Genomic DNA, 22,521 nt, shown 5'->3' with positions numbered 1-22,521 from the left:
AGTCTTCATCACCCCCCATTAAACTTCCGTTATAATACACAATACCCGATGAGACTGACATACTTGGAAAGCAAAACATCAATGACCTCCCAGTGAACTTGTTAAGAAAATCATGTTGTGAGTCAGTATGAAAGTTGATGACTAGATATGTATTTGCTGTGGTGAATGAAGAGGAAAAACTATTTAAATTGGAAAACTTAATTTTTTTAGTATAATGGGTCTAATTTTATTTTAAATTGGGTAAAATTGTTCTATAAGATTGAAAAGACTGACATTTTAAATATGATATTTATATAGACATACTATATGCCATATTAAAATATAATATTTTAAAATATATTAAATAAATTAATTAAAATATATTAAAATAAAGGTTAAAAACATCTAGTCTATATACATGCTTTAACAGAGTGAAAGTTAAAATTATCTATTTATGTTTAAATCAGGGTTTAAAGGTAATTTATAGAACTTTGTAGATTCTGGGCTCTACTTGTTGGTAATTCAGGAAAATACAACTCTAGTTCACATTTCTATTACAGTCAGAATAGATCCAATTAAAATAACTTTTTTCAAAGTATATTATAAAAGCAGTCAAAGATAAATATCCCAAAATCTCTTATTTACAACTTTAAGAACCAGATCTCTAGACTGTGAATTTTTGATAATCTGTATCCACATGACTTTACATATGTGTACTTTGCATTGCCTTTTATAAAATCAGTCACTGTAATCTAGGTATTTGCCTTGTATAATGCTGAGCGTAAGTGGGAAAATGTCCATCGATTACACAACATATAGAAGCGGGTGAGTAAGGTAATGACAAAGAAAAAGGGAATTCTTCACACAGATAAAAGCAACTCTATGGGATATGGGATAACTATCTTTTACTCCTTTCCTTTCAATATACAGTTTGCCTGTGGAGAATGGCTACCATTCCTAAAGATGTAGAACCATAAATCACAAGAAACAGGAAATGAACCTTCACATCACTAAAACAATACAGTTACAATAATAATTTTTTAAGAATGAATGATCCAGCAATTTTTTTTTTATTTTTTATTTTTTTAAGGTCATGAACAACTGGAAACATTAACAGGTATTTCTGCAGAATTTCCAGTGAAGATTCCAGCTGGCAGCTTTGAAAAGTGACCCAGTTTGTCTTTTTACAGCGACTCACTCTGATACTCAAAGGACACTTTTTAGAAAGGCCGCTGTAGGATTTCTGTGCTTACACAGAAAGCACAGTCAACGGGTACTGTACCGCGTGCACCGGTCATGGCTTCCTTGCAGAGTTTCCTTCCCACTGGATGAAAACAGGTAAGCTGGTATCCTTACAGGTACTATAAATTCAATATATTGGAACATATTTAAATTGAATAAACTATTTTTTCCTCAAACATGTTGACCTTTCAGACACACAAACCAGAAACTGGGTAGTAATATTTGAGTTCATAATTATAAAGAAATGACTGTCCTGGGGCCCCTGGGAGGCTCAGCTGGTTAAGTGTCTGACTCTCGACTTTGGCTCAGGTCGTGAGATCAAGCCCTGCCCTGGGCTCTATGTTGAGCATGAAGCCTGCCTAAGATTCTCTCTCTCCCTCCCTCTCCTGGGGCCCCTCCCCCATCTCTTTCTCTGAAAGAAGCAAGGAAGAAAGGAAATAAAAGAAAGAAAGAAAAAGAAATGACTGTCCTGTATTAATTCACCAAAAACGAAGGCTGCATCTGGAGCATGAAATACGGCCATTTCCACCTGTCCCGCCCCCTAGGGATTCCTTAATTCTGTCAATCACTTCTGTACGTAACGAACTGTAGTAGAAATGCCCTAGATTAGGAGATGAGATTTGTATTTCAATCCAAGGATTTCCATTCCATAGCTATGTACTTTGGCAAACTACTGAACCTCCTCAAATTTTAATTTTCTTGCGTACATACTAGAGAAACAATATTAAATGTGGAAGACAAACTAGAAATGGTTATAAACCACAGAGCCTGACAACATTGTAGGTGCTCACTTGAAAGAGCGGTCATCTCGACTGTTGGCCCACTCTGGCGTCCGGATGTGGCCTGTGGTCGTCAGGGCAACCCAGAAGCTTATGCTGCAAGTGGGATCTACAAGCATAATCAGAGGGTTACCTGCCAGTCTCAGACGAGAGTAAGATGTGATCTGACTCTAGACAGGATATTCGTTTCATAATCTAATTTTGGGGGTTCTTGGGGGAAGCTTTCCTTTACTGGCTGGAGTTATAAGTAAGGTACACTTATGCTTTCTGGGGCTGAAAATACGTTGCGTGATGAAATCGTAGATTAATCACAACTGATTCTTCAAGTTCCTGACATGAGTCTGACAGATACGTAGCTTCAGTTTTTATTATTTTTATACTGAAGAAAATTTTTATGTGGGCCACTATCCTACTATAAAAAAGCAACAATTACCTTGGTGTTTTCCTGACTTCTTTTTGCCAAGTTTGGTTTGAAATAGCTAAAGTTTTCTAATAGTGTACAAGGGTCAAAGACACAGCTTTCATGAAGAAAATATTGCTGTAACTTGAGCAGAGGTTACAGAAGCTTTTTATGATGACTGCAGATGCCCTGGCCACATACCCAACCCCAACAACCGTGCTTTAGAAACTAAATCTAATGAGAACTTTTGACGATTGATTTAGTCCAGAACTGGTCCTTTATTTAACAAATTTCACTGGTATCTTTTCTTTCTCTCTCTCTCTTTAAATATAACAAGGATTTCTTGAGTTACACTAGATATTTTTCTTTCTTTCTTTCTTTCTTTTTAAGATGTGTTTATTTATTTGACAGACAGAGATCATAGGCAGAGAGGCAGGCAGAGAGAGGAGGAAGCAGGGTCCCTGCTGAGCAGCGAGCCCGATGTGGGACTCGATCCCATGACCCTGAGATCATGACCTGAGCCGAAGGCAGAGGCTTAACCCACTGAGCCACTCAGGCGCCCCGACACTAGACATTTTTCAAGCAAAACTTTAGCTACTATGAAAAGTAAATCATATGAAAAGATACAGAGATCATGATTTGAAAAATCACATAAAATTTTTATCTGGTTTGGAGTTTCCCTGGAAGAAACTTCTGAGGGATATTTGACCAAGATGAGCAGTTTTGTTTACTTTGAACATGTGAAATGATTTTATCCTGACAGAGTATATGAGTTCACATAAAGGAAAAAATCAAGGAAAACAAAGAGATACGTAATAGAGAGATGCTCAAGATCAAAGGTCAGTTGCTGTCTGGGTCAGCAGCGTACTCGGAGTTCCTAGAGAGGCAACAGCTGGTGTATAGATGTAAGAATGGAAGTGAGAAAGGATTTTGCTTTTTTTCCTACTTTCATAAGCATCTGAAAAGACAATATTTTTTTTCTTCAACTTTTATCTACATTTTTAAATTTTTTGAAAACAAAAGGTTTTCCTTTGTTTGCTTTGTTACCTAGGGAGACGGGGTGAAGGAGAGGAGATATGAACAAAATGAGGGTGACGGAGAAAAGAAAATGTCAGAAAATGTCAGAAACCTAAAAATAATGTCAAAACAAAATCAAAGTTTAAGGGGAAAGTTCAGATTATTACCCAGAGGATGTAGGAGCACAGAGAGACCTGGATGGAATTAGGTAATATCAAGTACTGAATTTTCATTCCTTTTCTGTCTACTGATAAATTAAGATGTAGAGATTTTATGCTGGGATTACTTAAAATGTACTTTATTATTAAGTATATTTGACTGTTAAAACTGACAGTAGTCTTAGCAATAATGACGATGGGCAGTCTAGGGTATGACTAGAAAGGAGTGATATAGTTTATGACTATTCTGAGCCTGTCAGTTTGCATACAACCCTTTGTGAGGACATTATTTACATTTTAAAAACAAGAAAGCTGTTTTTAAAAAATACAAAAATAGCATTAGACCAGAGGGCATTTGAGAGGCAATATAAACCTAGTAGTAAATAGATCATTTTGAAGTAAGGTAGACCTATGACATAGCCCTGATTCTGTCCATCACTACCTGTGCAATGCTGGACGATGGACCTACCCTCTCCAAAACCATTCCGTCCTCTGCATAAAAGGTCTAGTGAGTTGTAAGGACTGTGTGAGGCAATGTTAGTATAGTGTTCACAAACAGTCACTGCTCCATGAATACTGTTGTTTTTACTATTACTGTTGTTGTTCCTAGGTCTGATTCCAGCATTCTCTCCCCCACCACTCTGGCATTTATTCATATGTAGTTCCTGAAGTTGTATTTTGATTCTGTGTTCCTATACTATACCCCTTCATCACAAAATAAATTTGCCTTCTGAAAAAACGGTAAGTGGAAGTCCCCTTGATCACTGTTCAGAGGTAAATCTCACTGCCCTGGTCTACAGATATAAAAAGAAAAAAAATATAACACCCTTATTTCAACTGACGGGCCATGGTAACTTCCAGAGTTGGTTCCAGGTAAAATTATGAGAAACAGTATTTTGTAAACTTTTCTCTTTTGTCTGAATAAGAACTGAATAGGAACCAAGAATTTGCTTAGGTTTTGCCATGATAAAAATAGTAACAAATACTTAAGGAAAAAAAAAAAGAAAAGCCTGCCTTCCCAAATTTCCAATCCAGAACATGCAACACACACACACACACACACACACACACACACACACACACACAAAGAAAGCATTGCAAAGGCCCACAAATCATTTTATCAAATGCAAGATAAAATTTCATTTGAACATCATAATTTTATAAATTGAATTGTCGTTCCCAGGTAATGCTCCATACTACCACTGTTATTTTGATAGGAATAAAATAGAGTCTAATGAACCAAAAAGGCATGCATAACATTGAACTTTGGAGTCAGACAAACCTGAACTCAGATCTCAGAACTACCACTAACTGGTGAGTTAAGCAAGTTACTTGCCCTTCCCAAAGACTTATTTTCACCTGTACTTATCTTAACTTCACAGGGCTGTTAAGGAAATCATATAGATTCACAAAACACTTCAGGCACTTGAGAAACAATGTAAGGATGGAATGAATCCCTGACATAATCATTGTGACTCTAGCTCAACTATTTATTTTGGAATACCACACACTTAGCCCTCTACTGAACTGAAGATTTCTTCGAATCTGGCCCCTCCAATCACCCAGACTTCAATAAGGGATTTTATGTGTACTGCCTTCATGTGGGAGTAGGAAAAACAAAGATTTAAAGCATTTACATTTAAATTGACTTTTTTATTGTTGGAAGAATTCATTTGTAAGGTTTTTATCAATGTCTATTTAATTTTCTTATTCTTAAGAATTATGTCTAGATTATTCATAAAAGTTTTGAGTTATTATGAGTTTTCTCTGTTGCGCACAAATTCTGTGAGAGAAAACATGAGCTTATTTGACTTTTAGTAAACATAGAATAAAAGTATTATATGCATTGCTGATAACTGAATAAATGCCTATTCTAGTAAAACCAACAACCTTAAGCTAGTTATTGAATATTATCCTAGATCATGTGAACTTGAAAAGCATTTAGGTCAATTTCTATATTTCTGAATATATAGCTGATTATATAAATGCTTCAATTTCTTTAAGCCAATTAAATAGAGCTCTTTACAGATTGATTTGGGCAATACCATCTGTTGGTAGAAAAAAACACACATTTACAACATGCACACATAAATATTCATCAACACAGAGATAGAGGTAAACAGAGATCTTTACCTTCTGTTAAAATTTTAGCCATGAGACAGGCATGATGATGCAAAACTCACTAGGTTATAGAAGAATAACTACTGGATTTAAGTTGTGTTTCTAGCAGATGGATTAAGTTACAGTTACCTCTTCAGATGTCTCGAGGTAATACTTGTGGATAAGACTTAAAATTCACACCTAGTTTCCAAATATTCTTTCACCCTTTTTTCCCCTTCCAGTAAGAATTACATCCCTGAAGTCTGCATTTCAAAGAGATGGCCCAGATAAAAGTTCTTAGAGAAGGAACACCCAGGTGGCTCAGGCTGTTGAGCGTCAGCTTTCAGCTCAGGTCATGATCCCAGGGACCTGGGTTCAAGGCCCACATCAGGCTCCCTGCTCAGTGGAGAGCCTGCTTCTCCCTCTGCCTGCTACTTCCCCTGTTTGTACTCCCTCTCTCTATGACAAATAAATAAAATCTTAAAAAAAAAAAAAAAAAGTTCCTAGAGAAGACCAGGTAGAACATTTACATCTCAAAGGCACAGGAAAAGTATAGAAGTTCCTCCAAGAAGAACTTTCTCTTTTCACAAGGCCAGAATTTTTACAATAACTACAAGTCTTTCAAGATAAATATAGGGGGTTTTAGAATCGGTAAAAAAGATAGTGGGTTTTGAGTTGCTTCCAGAGCTGCATTTCTATTCTTGTAAAGACTCAATTTCTAAGACAAGGACAGTTGTTTTTAAGTCCTCAAAGACCTGGATCATGACCTGAATGACAGCAAGGGGAAAATCCATCCATCCAACTACATTTTCTTTGATTTAGACCTTTGTCTTTGGAATGTTCACTGCCCCCTCCCACCCTGAATTTATTTAACCTAAGGGAGAAGGTATTTTAAGAATTCCTATCAGGCTCTGAATACCAACTTCCAATTTGGTCAACTTTTGGCCATAGAGCTACTTTAGAAAAATATTTCAATATCTTGTCAGGTTTTAGCAGGGACAAATGCCAAATATTTCTGGCAGTACTGAACAACCTCAAGGTTGCCTTGGGAGAGGCATCAAAGGCATACAAAAGATATTACCTTTCCAACATCCAAAACTGTTCCTAAAGATAGTTAAAAGAAAGACTGGTGGTGGGGTGGAGGAAAGAAAAAAAAAAGAGAGAGAGAGAGAGAGACTGAGATGATTCCTCCAAGACCTAGCAATAGTTTGTGGAACCCCACTGCTACTGCAGTGCCAGCCACACTTCTGCCCAGCCATATCCAGCAGCAAATGGGATGCAATGGACATTCCTGCCTGATGATCTTCTGGGGCTCCCAACCTGATGGCTACCGAGCCACGTTCTCAGGACACAAAATAAGGCAATCAATAAGGCAATAGCTGTCTCTGGGAGAGAAAGGACTGACAACCAATGGGTATAGATTTGGAAAGGAAGAGACAATGTGAAGTTTTACCTTCATCTCTGAATGAACACTACAGACAGAGATCTGGGAGAGCTGATTCTAGTAAGAATTCTCACACTTTGCTCGATCCAGCTTTCCCAGGATCCCATCTTCAGACTCTGGAGCAAGTGGAATTTAACATACAAAATACACCTACCAAAATTTGGCAAATTTTTCTATTAATTTCAGTTTATCCTTGGGCATTTAAAGAAATAACTGGCAGTTTCCCTCAGAGTGGCATCAGGCGTGTAAGGGACTCACAGAGGCCCTCCTTCGAAGACAGATCGGGGCACAACTATAAAGCCACTGACTTGGCAGACTTACGTGTATAGTCTGTAGCCTCTTGCAAGTGGAAAGACAATTCAGATTAGTAGACTGTAAGGACTGAGGCAAAGAAGGATAGAGGGGTGTAATAGGAGACACGTCAGTCTCACAATATTTTCCTTTAGGTACCTGTTGTGTCCTTCTCATTAACCCTTCACAATGAGACTTGCAATGAAGCTATTTTGGAATCTTGAAGCTTTTTGCAGTCTTTGCCTTCCAATTAAAATAAGTATCCCATTCTGTTTGTTTGATTTGGAAACCCTTACCTTAAAGAGCTCTTCCTAAGTCAATGATCGTGTCTAATTGGAATATTCCCTATAATTACCATTATAATTCTAGGTGGTCTTAGCAAGATTTTTCCACTTTTGTAGATATCTATAGCTTCCAGGATTATAGTTCTCAGACATAAAATAAGCAGGTGTGCTGGAAGGTGGAACATTGAATTGAATGTTCCATTCAATTCTTTGAAATTTGAGGACCCTCTTTCTTCAGGTAAGCCTTGTGTCTCAGAGCCCAATGAACACCTAAGGGAGATGTGCTTCTGAGCTGGACATTTGTGGTACTTTACAGCATATCTTGTTGCACTGAAAGTTTTGAGTTTGGGGGGTACTTAGTGTCAATCTAACCTATACCCATAATCAATGTGTCCTACCACGGCAGTCACAGAGTTAGGCGGCCAGCCCTCTGTCAGTATGTCAGTGTTAAACCAGTGCCTACCAGTTTTTCAGCTTTAGCTTCTAAGATTCCCACTAGCAGTAGATCTGTTATGCCTTTCAAGAGATTTCTTTATAGTGACAGATACCCTAATGGCTTTTTATAGTCGGACTTCTGCCTACTTAGGTTTTGATGAGACATTGGTCAAAAAAGTCCGAATTTCTTAATTTATTTCCCTAAGTCCCCTAGTCTCAATTATGCTGTGGACTTACCTTAAGGCTTTGTGATTCCCCATAGCTGCCATCTTGCTTTCTTTTGACTGAAGCATAGGTGTTACTTTCCCTTAAAATAATCCTGCTAGATTCAACCAGACTTACTGTTTCTGGCTGTCTGTGTGTAGTTCCTCAGAACTGGCAGGACCTCCCAAAGGCATTTACCTTATAGATGAGGCTGGCTACAAACCCAAATGTTGTGGCCCACTAAATCTCACCATGAAACTCTGGTTTTCTCACATCCCAGTTTCATCCTGTGAAAATTCTGGAGTCTCACACTACAATTTCCCATCCAGACATATTAGAAAAAACAAACTTGAAGAGCTCAAGATGCAAAATAAGCAGAGTTTAATCTGTGAACAGCTTACCAGAGATTCTGGAGAGTGCTGAAGAGGCTGTAAACAAAGAGGCTCTGTGGATATCTTCACCTGCTCCTAGGAACCATCTTCAGAATCTTCAGCAGCTGACTTCAGGTCCGATCTCATCACCAAGACTACCAAAAGACAAAACAAAAACAATTTAGTAACAAGTTTAATATTGTTCTTTCAAGGGAAAAATAATATATGGATTGGGGAAGTACAGTGTCTCACAAGCAGTGGATCACTGTTCCCCCAAAGTTGACTTCTATGAAATTATAGCATACTGTAATTTTATAAGTTCTGGAACAGATGTTTGGGGTGTCTGGGTAGCTCAGTTGGAAAAGAAAGAAAGAACAGATGTTTGAGAGAGAATGGTATTGTTTACATATTGTTAATAATTTCAAAAACCTGACCTTAAATAACAAGAATGTATAATGTATAATGAATGTATAAACACAGAACATAGACGTGTCAGCCATAATGTATATAATAGGAAGAGTGAGGAGATAAGAGGTGTTCCTTGTTCCGAAATGGTAAGATTTGGACAAGTGAGCAAGAGAGAGAAATCAGGAAGGACACAACTGGAATTTAAACACTGATGAGTCTCTGAGGATGAGCCCAATGACCTGAACTCTAGGCTAAGCTCTGATAGTTAACTGGAACAATAGAAGTGCTTATGCATAGATCTCTTCCACATGTGGTCATAAGAATCCAGAGCAGACAATGGGTTGGGCCTCTGCCTTTGGCTTGGGTCGTGATCTCAGGGTCCTGGGGTCGAGCCCCGCATCAGGCTCCCTGCTCAGTGGGGAGCCCACCTGCCCGTCTCTCTCTGCCTGCTGCTCTGCCTGCTTGTGATCTGTCTGTCAAATAAATAAATAAAATCTTAAAAAAAAAAAAAAAAAGAACCGAGCAGAAAGAATTGTGACCTAGCATCCCAAATTGCTCAAGAGATTACATTTCATAGCCAACCACCACTTACACCCAAATTCCTATGTAGTAGAATTTAAAAGCTTAGGTAAATATAAAACTAAAAGGTTTACCTTTCAGGGTAGCAAGGAAACCAAGCCTGTAATATCCTGCTTCTCCCTCCGCCCGAGAAGCACGCAGCGGCTGAGAGGATTCATGGGCAGCAGAAGATCTGACGTCAGGCTGAGGAAGACGAAGTGTCCCCCGGAGTCATTTGTTAGTTTGTTGCAGAGTCTGAGAAGGAAGAGGAAAGCAGAAAGTACAGCTCAGAGGCCAGGAAGCAGAGCTTTTTTTTTTTTTTCTTTTTGGCAATTTCATAATTCTAAAGACAAAAATCAGATCCCAGGATCAACCAAAGACAGAGGAACCTTATTACAGACACAGAGTATTTAGTTTGTATTCCCAAAGAGATATACTCTAGGAGTAAATGTGAGAAATGAACTGGTCCTTACACAGATTCAAGACCAACTCTGAATCAGCTAAAAGTCTAATTGGATTAGCTGCATCAGCTACAATTTACCTACCAGAAGGAAAAGAAAAATCCTCTCTAGAGAAAGATAATGTAATCCAGAAACATAATGTTACATCTAACATTTTTCATATATAGAGTATGACACTCAATAGAAAGGAGGAAGCATGGGAAAAAAAGAACAAGAATTAACTGAAAATGAAATGAAGAGAAAATTCAGCTAATAGAAATAGACCCACCAGAGATCCAGATATTAGAATTTGGAGAAAATAATTTTCAAACAACAGAGATTAATATGCACAGATATTAAATGACAATACTGTGGATTTTAGCCAAGAACTAAAACTATGTAAACTAATCAAATAATTTTATAATTCAAAAGAGAAAATAATCAAAATACTTAGGTTTTCTAAAAGATGACACAGTTCTAAAGGGAGAAGCAGTGAATTGGAAGGTGATTAAGAAAAAACATCCAATCTGAGGTACAAAGAGATAAAAGAATGGAAAATAAGAGGAATGTGTAAAGATATAGGAGTCACAGGGAAGGGTCAGTAATGGGTGTCTGGAGTCCATAAAAGAGAGAAGAAGAATGAGATAGAGGCAACATGTGAACAGAATGTGGCCACAAAAATTTAAAAACAGATGAGTCCTCTAACGGCACTGCAAACCACAGTAAGTTACATTCAAATAAAACCAGTTCTTGGAACATAATGGTTAAAACATGTGAAAATCAAATAAAAAAATAAATGGGAGCAAAAAGGATGTACAAAAGGGAAAGAATAAAAGACAAAAAAGATGCCTGGATCGCAGAAAACACAGACAAGTTGGGAAATAAAAATGAGTAATTCTAAAAAATATAGCTTGATTATATCATCCGGTAAGACAAGATTAGAAAAAAATCATCTTATACACTTTATCAAACACATACTTAAAAGAAATGTTACACAGAGAGCAAGAAGGTGGAAGTTCTATCAGGAAAATAAGAATAAGAATGAAACTGGGGCAGCACAACCAGAGAAAGTTTAAACTGGAAATTTTTTGAGTTATACAAATAATAGTTTTCAGCTACCACACCAAAATGTGGGTGCTTTTTTTAGTCACACAGAAACTAAGCCAGTGGTGTAACTTTAATAGAATTTTTAGTAAGAATTAAAGGTAAAAAGAAAAGTAGTAAACACACATAGGATAATTAGCATTCAGGCACTAAATTCAGGCTGAATTTGAACAGAAAGACTATTGGCTGCATTTGTTTTAAACATTCAATAAGTATTCCTATTTTATCACTTAATATCTTCCTCATAGGTTTCTTGAGGATCAAATGAATTAATACCTGATAGATTATTATTATTGTTAAAGTACTGTCCCCTGCAATAGTATTTTCTAGAATAAATATTTCACTCCCATTGTCTTACTCTACTGCAATTAAGGATTTTTTAAAAATTATGGTAAGACTATCTTATTGCAATATAAGTTATTTTCCATGTAGTATAAAATGTGATAAGAGCTCAATTCAATTCAGTCTGGAAGAGAATACTGAATAAGATGTTTCTTCAAAACAAAATGATTATTAAAATAAGCACTTCAAACCATTAAGGCAGGTATTAGAATCCCCACCTTGCATACGGAGAAATTCAGACAGAGAATTCAGGGGGTTAGTCTAAAATTACACACAAAAAAAGTAAAGCAGGACCTGGACTAAGTCCAGTGGCCTTTAAGAATAGTCATAAGTAGGAGAGGAGGCAAAATGGTGGAGAAGTAGCAGCTGAGATGACATCAGGTCGCAGGAGATCAGCTAGAGAGTTTATCAGACCATTCCGAACACCTACAAGTCCAACAGGAGATCGAAGAGAAGAGGAGCAATTCTAGAAACAGAAAATCGACCACTTTCTGAAAGGTAGGACTGGCGGAGAAGTGAATCCAAAGCGACTGGAAGATAGACCGTGGCGGGGGGGCAGCTCCCGGCAAGCGGCGGAGCAACGGAGCACAAAATCAGGACTTTTAAAAGTCTGCTCCATGGAGGGACATTGCTCCAGAGACTAAACCGGGGTGAAGCCCAAGCGCGGTCAGCATGACCCCAGGTCCCACAGGGTCACAGAAGGATCAGGGGTGTCTGAGTGTCACAGAGCTCGCAGGTATTATTAGACCAGGGAAGCTGGCTACAGAGACAGAGCCGAGGAGTGAGCTCTCTGCTCGGGGTTACCTTAAACCGGTTGCAGCCTAGGTGAGCTCAGAGCATGGCCAGAGGCCAGGGAGATGGGAGTAATTGGGCACTATTCTCTGAGGGCGCACTGAGGAGTGGGGCCCCGAGCTCTCGGCTCCTCCGGGCCAGAGACTGGGAGGCCACCATCTTCATTCCCGTCCTCTGGAACTCTACGGAAAGCATTCAGGGGACAAAAGTTCCTGAAAGCAAACCCAAGCAGATTACTTAATCCGGCCCCTGGTAAGAGTGGTGCAATTCTGCCTCGGGCAAAGACACTTGAGAATCACTACAACAGGCCCCGCCCCCAGAAGATCAACAAGAAATCCAGCCAAGACCAAGTTCATTTACCAAGGAGAACAGTGGAATTCCAGAGGAGGAGAAAGCAAAGCACGGAACTCATGGCTTTCTCCCCATGATTCATAGTCTTGCAGTTAATTATTTTTTTAATTTTATTTTCTTTCTGCTTAATTTAATTTTACCCTTTCCTCATTTAACATTTTTGAACTAGTTTATATTAACAATACCTTTCATAAAAAATAATAATAATCATTTTTGAACCTTCATTCTTATAGTCACATTTTATCCTTCATTGTATCCTACTTTTTTTGTTGTTGTTGTTTAAACATAGGGTTTTTTCTTCTAAAAAATTTGGGGTACAACTTCTTCTAATAGATCAAAACATACCCTAAATCTAAATCTTGTTCTGTTCTCCAGCCTGAGCAAATTCGCTCCACTTTCTTTTTCTTTATTCTCCCAACCAACTAACTTTATCAACTCCTTTTTTAGAAATTATAAAAAAAATTTTTTTTCATCTTTATAGGCATATTCCATCCCTTCATTGTGTTTACTCTTATATAATTTTTTCATTCTTTAAAGTTTTGGAGGTAGTTTCTTCTAAGAGACCAAAATACTCCCCAATTTAAGTGGGTGACCCTGTTCTAGTCACCAGTCTAATACATATGTATATATTTTTTCTTTTATATATTTTTTCTTTATTTATTTTCTTTTTTAATTTTTTTTTCTGAATTTCTTTTTATCCCCTTTCTCCCCTCCACGATGTGGGGTCTCTTCTGGTTTGGTTAAAGTACATTTTCCTAGGGTATTTGCCACCCTTTTAGTATTTTATTTGCTCCTTCATATACTCTTATCTGGACAAAATGACAAGGCAGAAAAACTCACCACACAAAAAAAGAACAAGAGTCAGTACTGAAGGCTAGGGACCTAATCAATACGGACATTGGTAATATGTCAGACCTAGAGTTCAGAATGATGATTCTTAAGGTTCTAGCTGGGCTCGATAAAGGCATGGAAGATATTAGAGAAACCCTCTCTGGATATATAAAACCCCTTTTCTGGAGAAATAAAAGAACTAAAATCTAACCAAGTTGAAATTTAAAAAGCTATTAATGAGGTTAAATTAAAAATGGAGTCTCTTACTGCTAGGATAAATGAGGCAGAAGAAAGAATTAGTGATATAGAAGACAAAATGACAGAGAATAAAGAAGTTGAGCAAAAGAGGGACAAACAAATACTGGACCACGAGGGGAGAATTCAAGAGATAAGTGACACCATAAGACGAAACAACATTGGAGTAATTGGGATTCCAGAAGAAGAAGAAAGAGAGAGGGGAGCAGAAGGTATATTGGAGAGAATTATTGGAGAGAATTTCCCTAATATGGCAAAGGGAACAAGCATCAAAATCCAGGAGGTACAGAGAACCCCCCTCAAAATCAATAGGAATAGGTCCACACCCCGTCACCTAATAGTAAAATTTACAAGTCTTAGGGACAAAGAGAAAATCCTGAAAGCAGCCCGAGAAAAGAAGTCTGTAACATACAATGGTAAAAATGTTAGATTGTCAGCAAACTTATCCACAGAGACCTGGCAGGCCAGAAAGAACTGGCATGATATATTCAGAGCACTAAACGAGAAAAACATGCAGCCAAGAATAGTATCCAGCTAGGCTATCATTGAAAATAGAGAAATAAAAAGCTTCCAGGACAAACAAAAACTGAAAGAATTTTCAAACACTAAACCAACTCTAAGGAAATATTGAAAGGGGTTCTCTAAGCAAAGAAAGAGCCTAAAAGTAGTAGATCTGAAAGGAGCAGAGACAATATACATTAACAGTCACCTTACAGACAATACAATGGCACTAAATTCATATCTCTCAATAGTTACCCTGAATGTTAATGGGCTAAATGCCCCAATCAAAAGACACAGGGTATCAGAATGGATTAAAAAAACCAAAACCCATCAATATGTTGCCTACAAGAAACTCATTTTAGACTCGAAGACACCTCCAGATTTAAAGTGAGGGGGTGGAAAACAATTTACCATGCTAATGGACATCAAAAGAAAGCTGGGGGGGGGGGTGCAATCCTTCCATCAGATAAATTAGATTTTAAGTGAAAGACTATAATAAGAGATGAGGAAAGACACTATATCATACTCAAAGGGTCTGTTCAACAAGAAGATCTAATAATTTTAAATATATATGCCCCTAACGAGGGAGCAGCCAACTATATAAACCAATTAATAACAAAACCAAAGAAACACACAAACAATAATACAATAATAGTATAGGACTTTAACAGTCCCCTCACTGAAATGGACAGATCATCCAAGCAAAAGATCAACAGGGAAATAAAGGCCTTAAATGACACACTGGACCAGATGGACATCACAGATATATTCAGAACATTTCCTCCCAAAGCAACAGAATACACATTCTTCTCTAGAGCACATGGAACATTCTCCAGAATAGATCACATCCTGGGTCATAAATCAGGTCTCAACTGGTAAAAAGATTAGGATCATTCCCTGCATATTTTCAGACCACAATCCTCTGAAGCTAGAACTCAATCACAAGAGGAAATTTGGAAAGAACCCAAATACATGGAGATGAAACAGTATTCTTCTAAAGAATGAATGGGTCAACCAGGAAATTAAGGAAGAATTGAAAAAATTCATTGAAACAAATGATAATGAAAACGCAGCAGTTCCAAATCTGTGGGACACAGCAAAAGCAGTCCTGAGAGGAAAATATATAGTGGTACAGGCCTTTTTCAAGAAACAAGAAAGGTCTCAAATATACAACCTAACCCTGCACCTAAAGGAGCTGGAGAAAGAACAACAAGAAAGCCTAAACCCAGCAGGAGAAGAGAAATAATAAAGATCAGTGCAGAAATCAATGAAATAGAAACAAAAAGAAAAAAAAAAGAAAAATCAACAAAAGTAGGAGCTGGTTCTTTGAAAGAATTAATAAGATTGATAAAACCCTGGCCAGACTTATCAAAAAGAAAAAAGAAAGGACCCAAATAAATAAAATCATGAATGAAAGAGGAGAGATCAGAACCAACAACAAAGAAATACAAACAATTATAAGAACATACCATGAGCAACTCTACACCAACAAATTTGACAATCTGGAAGAAATGGATGCATTCCTAGAGACATATAAACTACCACAACTGAACCCTGAAGAAATAGAAAACCCGAACAGACCCATAACCAGTAAGGAGATTGAAACAGTCATCAAAAATCTCCAAACAAACAAAAGCCCAGGGCCAGATGGCTTCCCAGGGGAATTCTACCAAACATTTAAAGAAGAATTATTTCCTATTCTCCTGAAACTTTTCCAAAATACAGAAATGGAAGGAAAACTTCCAAATTCATTCTATGAGTCCAGCATCACCTTGATCCCAAAACCAGACAAGGATCCCATAAAAAAGAGAATTACACATCAATATCCTTGATGAGCACAGGTACAAAAATTCTCACCAAAATATTAGCCAATAGGATCCAACAGTACATTAAAAGGATTATTCACCGTGCTCAAGTGGGATTTATTCCAGGGCTGCAAGGTTGGTTCAACATCCGGAAATCAATCAATGTGATACAGTACATTAATAAAAGAAAGAACAAGAACCATATGATACTCTCAATAGATGCTGAAAAAGCATTTGCCAAAGTACAGCATCCCTTCCTCATCAAAACTTTTCAATGTGTAGGGATAGAGGGCACATACCTCAATATCATCAAAGCCATCTATGAAAAATCCACTGCAAATACCATTCTCAATGGAGAAAAACTGAAAGCTTTTCCTCTAAGGTCCGGAACTCAGCAGGGATGTCCATTATCACCACTGCTACTCAACATAGTACTACAAGTCCTAGCCTCAGCAATCATACAACAAAAAGAAATTAAATGCATCCAAATTGGCAAAGAAGAAGTCAAACTATCACTCTTTGCAGATGATATGATACTATATGTGGAAAACCTAAAAGACTCCCCTCCAAATCTGCTAGAAATTGTACAGGAATTCAGTAAAGTGTCAGGATATAAAATCAATGCATAGAAATCAGTTGCATTTTTTTTTACAACAAAACAAGACAGAAGAAAGAGAAATTAAGGAGTCAATCCCATTTACAAATGCACCCAAAACTATAAGATACCTAGGAATAAACCTAACCAAAAAGGCTAAGAATCTATACTCAGGAAACTATAAAGTACTCATGAAAGAAATTGAGGAAGACACAAAGAAATGGAAAAATGTTCCATGCTCCTGGAGTGGAAGAACAAATATTGTGAAAATGTCTATGCTACCTAAAGCAATCTACACATTTAATGCAATCCCTATCAAAGTACCATCCATTTTTTTCAAAGAAATGTAACAAATAATCCTAAAATTTATATGGAACCAGAAAAGACCTCAAATAGCCAAAGGAATATTGAAAAAGAAAGCCAACGTTGGTGGCATCACAATTCCGGACTTCAAGCTTTATTACAGAGCTGTCATCATCAAGACAGCATCGTACTGGCACAAAAACAGACACATAGATCAATGGAACAGAATTGAAAGCCCAGAAATAGACCCTCAATTCTATGGTCAACTAATCTTCGACAAAGCAGGAAAGAATGTCCAATGCAAAAAAGACAGTCTCTTCAACAAATGGTGCTGGGAAAACTGGACAGCCACATGCAGAAAAATGAAATTGGACCATTTCCTTACACCACACACAAAAATAGACTCAAATGGATGAAGGACCTCAATGTGCGAAAGGAATCCATCAAAATCCTTGAGAACACAGGCAGCAACCTCTTCGACCTCAGCCACAGCAACTTCTTCCAAAGGCAAGGGAAGCAAGGGCAAAATTGAACTATTGGGATTTCATCAAGGTCAAAAGTTTTTGCACAGCAAGGAAACATTAACAAAACCAAATCATAACTGACAGAATGGGAGAAGATATTTGCAAACGACATATCAGATAAAGGGCTAGTATCCAAAATCTATAAAGAACTTATCAAACTCAACACCCAAAGAACAAATGATCCAATTAAGAAATGGGCAGAGGACATGAACAGACATTTATGCAAAGAAGACACCCAGATGGCCAACAGACACATGAAAAAGTGCTCCACATCACTAGGCATCAGGGAAATACAAATCAAAACCACAATGAGATATCACCTCACACCAGTCAGAATGGCTAAAACTAACAAGTCAGGAAATGACAGATGCTGGCGAGGATGCGGAGAAAGGGGAACCCTCCTACACTGTTGGTGGGAATGCAAGCTGGTGCAGCCACTCTGGAAAACAGCATGGAGGGTCCTCAAAAAGTTGAAAATAGAGCCATCCTATGACCCAGCAATTGCATGACTGGGTATTTACCCTAAAGATACAAACGTAGTGATCCGAAGGGGCACGTGCACCTGAATGTTTATAGCAGCAATGTCCACAATAGCCAAACTATGGAAAGAACCTAGATGTCCATCAACAGATGAATGGATCAAGAAGATGTGGTATATATACACAATGGAATACTATGCAGCCATCAAAAGAAATGAAATCTTGCCATTTGCGATGACGTGGATGGAACTAGAGGGTATCATGCTTAGCGAAATAAGTCAATCAGAGAAAGACAACTATCATATGATCTCCCTGATATGAGGAAGTGGAGATGCAACGTGGGGGGATTAGGGGGGTAGGAAAAGAATAAATGAAACAAGATGGGATTGGGAGGGAGACAAACCATAAGTGACTCTTAATCTCACAAAACAAACTGAGGGTTGCTGGGGGGAGGGGGTTTGGGTGAAGGGGGTGGGATTATGGACATTGGGGAGGGTATGTGCTATGGTGAGTGCTGTGAAGTGTGTAAACCTGGAGATTCACAGACCTGTACCCCTGGGGATAAAAATACATTATATGTTTATAAAAAAATAAAAATAAAAAAAAGAATAATCATAAGTAAATAGACAAGTCCTTAACTTAGGGGTAACTTACTATAAGAAATTTTTATGATATAAGAAGAATGCATCTGCAACTAGTTAATTTTCTATATAAATTCAACTTGAAACCAACAATGTGGTCCAATTAGAGCTCCTGCTTATGAAGAAGGTTTCTGACATTCACTGGTGCATTTCACTTGATGGCATTTCACCATAGTCCTTCTCCTACCTTGTGCATCAAGCATTTCTTAAGCCTGCTTAATAATTATTATTATTAATAATTATTAATTATTATTATTATTCAGATAACAAAATTGGAGGCTCAGAACACATTTATCTGGAACATCACAATTAAAATGAACACAAGAACTTACCCAGAATTGTCCCATTAGATTTTTCTCATTATTCTGTCCTTTTTATCCTTTGGCCTTACTCTTTTTTTTTTTTTTTTTAAAGAGTGAATAAGAGCATACGCAGGAGGGAGGGTCAGAGGGAAAGGGCGAGGTCTCCCCGCTGAGCAGGGAGCCGGATGCAGGACAAAATTTCAGGACCCCGGAATCATGACCTGAGCCAAAGGTAGACCCCTAATCAACTGAGACACCTGGGTGCCGCAGGTTGCCTTACTCGTCTAATGAATCAGTCCCTTTTCAGTCTCCATTTTCCCACATCTACTCCATATCCCATTTCCAGACTGATATTCCCAAATTACCTGACTCCCCATCGTCTGGCCTATAGAAGAGGGTCTCCTCTGCCTTCTGATATGTACTCTCCAAACTGCACTTCTATCCAAAACTCCAAAGTGCTCTAACATTTTAACTCTAGCTGCTTGGTTCTAAAAGGGATCTTACACAAATATTGTACTTTTTGCTTCTGCTTGAGTTACTCATTCTGTCTGGAGTGTTCTACTCAATCATATTTTCCCACTAAAAAAGAGAAGATTTTACAGTATTAACATTTTGATCAGTGATCAGTTAGAGAGACATGTCTGTGTAGAAACGCTGGGGAGGGTATGTGCTATGTGCTATATACGTAGGGTATATAGCTGTGAATTGTGTAAGACTGATGATTCGCAGACCCGTACCCCTGAAACAAATAATACGTTATATGTCAATTTAAAAAAAAAAAAGGAAAAGGGGGGTTTATTACAGTGTACTAACTGGCTCTAGGTTGATACTCAAACCAGGCTCTAGGTTGATACTCAAACCAGCACAATTGAAACAGACCATCAAATGTTGTTTTGGTGTGAAGGCCACTGGCTCCAGACCCTGCCAGAGGGACCTGCCAAAATCAGGGGATAGCTACTACCCAGTGTCACCACCACGTTGGCAGGCTCAGCACCACACTGAGACAGCTAGACTAACCAATCTGATTCCGTGTGCTCTGTTTCCCAAACAAACCCACCCCTGGGGCTAGTGGCAGGATCCTAGGATCTCTGACAACCCTACCAAGGAAGAAGGAAGATTGTTTCATGATGAACTTGGCAGCAGAAGCCGTATAATCAGGCCTCATTTTAGTTGTCTTCCAAATCTTGCCTGCAAGGATGTCATTGGTCAAAGGTAAATTGTATAGGACCCTACTTACAAAGGCTTATGAGAAATGGAGTTTTACATTTCCAGCTTCTTTGTTACAGGAAGCACATTCGTGAAGACTGAACTAGATGTTGAGTATTAAGCAACTTCTGCTGCGATTTTCTCTCCATGGCGCCCGTAACACACACCATGAACGTGCTTCAAGAGACTGCTCCTTCGCCAAGCACCTGCATTCTTTAGTTTCTACATTTGCTTATGTTCCTTCTAAGCATGTGTGTATTCATCTACTGGATTCCAATTCTTTGAGGACAGGACACTGTATCCTTGGTGGCTTTCAGAATGTAAACATTGCTTCACTATGAGACTTTGTATACCCACAAAAGAGCCATTTAATGAACATATGTTGAATGAATGGATATGAACATATTTAGGACCTTGGAAGCAAAGAATAGGTCCCTTCAGCAAGACAAATGATCGTGATTTTTAGAAGGGAAAATTGTACCCAAGACTTTGATAACTCAGATGGAAAAATAATAGATTAAGGATTATAGAACAACTAAGAATAAAGAAAATTTACACATAGAAAACAGGTTTATCTATATAAAATTATTCTAGAATTAATCCTTTATGTTAAAAATTATTTCTGAAAAAAATACTTCTGATTTTTGCTTTATTCAACAATAAGAAAAAATATGATATTAAAAAGAATCCTTTTATGGGATTTTAAGAACTAATAAAGAATTAAAATAGATTTACAAGATGAATACGTTCTGGAAAATAACTTACAGCATGGTGGCCACAGTTAATTTTATTGTATTATATTGACATTTGCTAAGAGAACAGACCTTAAGTGCTCTCACCATGCCAAAATAAAATAATGAGAACCATGGAAGGTGGTGGATATGTTAATTAACTTGATTGTGGTAATCATTTCACAACATATGGGTGTATATCAAGCCATCACATTGTACATCTTAAATATCCACAATTTTTGTCAATTTTATCTCAATAAACCTGGGGGAAAATTGGAAGGTATAAATTAATACCTGATATGATTGAGGATCCTGTGATGGTTTCCAAAGGGAAGAAGAAGCAACTACCCCTCATTACATTTACCACCTGAAAAAGCACAGAGACAACTTTGGTGGTGTTGCATAGAAATTTGCTGCACAGAGTATCACTGAGTAGCAGAGTGTGGTATTTTGATTTGTAGGTTCGAAGAGTAATCTAAATATGCTTTTAATATGAACTCTAGAATATCGTGTGAGACACACCGGTCGTCATGGACACCATTATTTACTTTTCTTTATAAACAACCCAGCCCAGTGGTTGTACTGTGATTTACAGACCACCTCTCAGATTACTCATTCTCTAATCTGAACTCTTAGGAATATAAAATTTTCAAATGCTGTAGTTGTTATATTTTCAGCAATAAACAGCTGGAGAGTGCGAAAGACTTCTGAGTTGAACTTTTTTCTTAATCCAGCTTGCTAATATATAATTTTGGATAACTTTTTTAAAAACTCCATGAGGGCACCTTGTGAAAATGTGTGATGATAATTACACAAAATAATATTTTACTTCTGAAAACGTCTCAACGATTCTTCTGATTTAATGTAGCACTGCATTGTTCTTTGCCTGTTATTAAAGAGACACTTTTGGTTATTACTCATTCAATTTTTTTTTTTTTTTTTTAAGATTTTATTTATTTATTTGACAGAGATCACAAGTAGGTAGAGAGGCAGGCAGAGAGAGAGGAGGAAGCAGGCTCCCCGCTGAGCAGAGAGCCCGATGCGGGGCTCGGTCCCAGGACCCTGAGATCATGACCTGAGCCGAAGGCAGCAGCTTAACCCACTGAGCCACCCAGGCGCCCTACTCATTCAATTGTTAATTGAAGTGGAAAATCTTCAAATTAACAGCTGCTATGTATTAACTTACTCATGTCATCTTTTTTCATCCTAGTCCTTATTGTCATTCTCGTAGCCATGACTCATGTCACTGGCTTTTATTCATGCACGTCTGTGGCACAATCTACTATTAGTCACCAATGCTTTTCTTCCTTTGTTGTATAAGAACCAACTCATAATCAGCTAAACAGAAAGAAGACATTCCTTAACCTGTCTTGGAGGTATGGCATGTGATTAACTTCTGACTAGCAGGACGCAAAAGGAAATGGTGTGGGCTCCATCAAGTCACACTCCTAAGAGAAGGGCCCTTTTCCTCTGACTGGAATATGGTCCTGCTGGTGAAGCGTCATGACCACAGCAGTGAAGGCGACACTTCGTGCTGCTGGGCCCATGTGTTGGAGCTGACTGTTAAATTTTCAGGAATTTTCCAAGTGGTTACGCCACTGATAGCTTAAAGTCAGCAAATATAACCAGCGAGTACCACCATAAGCAGC

General features: G+C 37.9%; 1 long non-coding RNA gene across 2 annotated transcripts; it reads right to left on the bottom strand.

Annotated features, from left to right (window-relative positions):
* Positions 1-808: 808 nt before the first annotated feature.
* LOC116596998 lies at positions 809-21,312 on the bottom strand. Of its 2 annotated transcripts, none has more exons than XR_004288417.1 (3): positions 21,167-21,312; positions 8,735-8,859; positions 809-1,340 (listed from the first exon to the last, which is right to left on the bottom strand). It is a non-coding gene; the product is annotated as an uncharacterized LOC116596998 (long non-coding RNA). The 2 variants fall into 2 exon arrangements; XR_004288418.1 differs by lacking the exon at positions 21,167-21,312 and adding an exon at positions 9,705-9,796.
* Positions 21,313-22,521: the final 1,209 nt, after the last annotated feature.

Source organism: Mustela erminea, chromosome 8 (genome assembly GCF_009829155.1).
Source record: "Mustela erminea isolate mMusErm1 chromosome 8, mMusErm1.Pri, whole genome shotgun sequence".
Classification (NCBI taxonomy): domain Eukaryota; kingdom Metazoa; phylum Chordata; class Mammalia; order Carnivora; family Mustelidae; genus Mustela; species Mustela erminea.
Note: the sequence above shows the minus strand (reverse complement) of the source record. Positions and strands in the feature narration are given on the sequence as shown.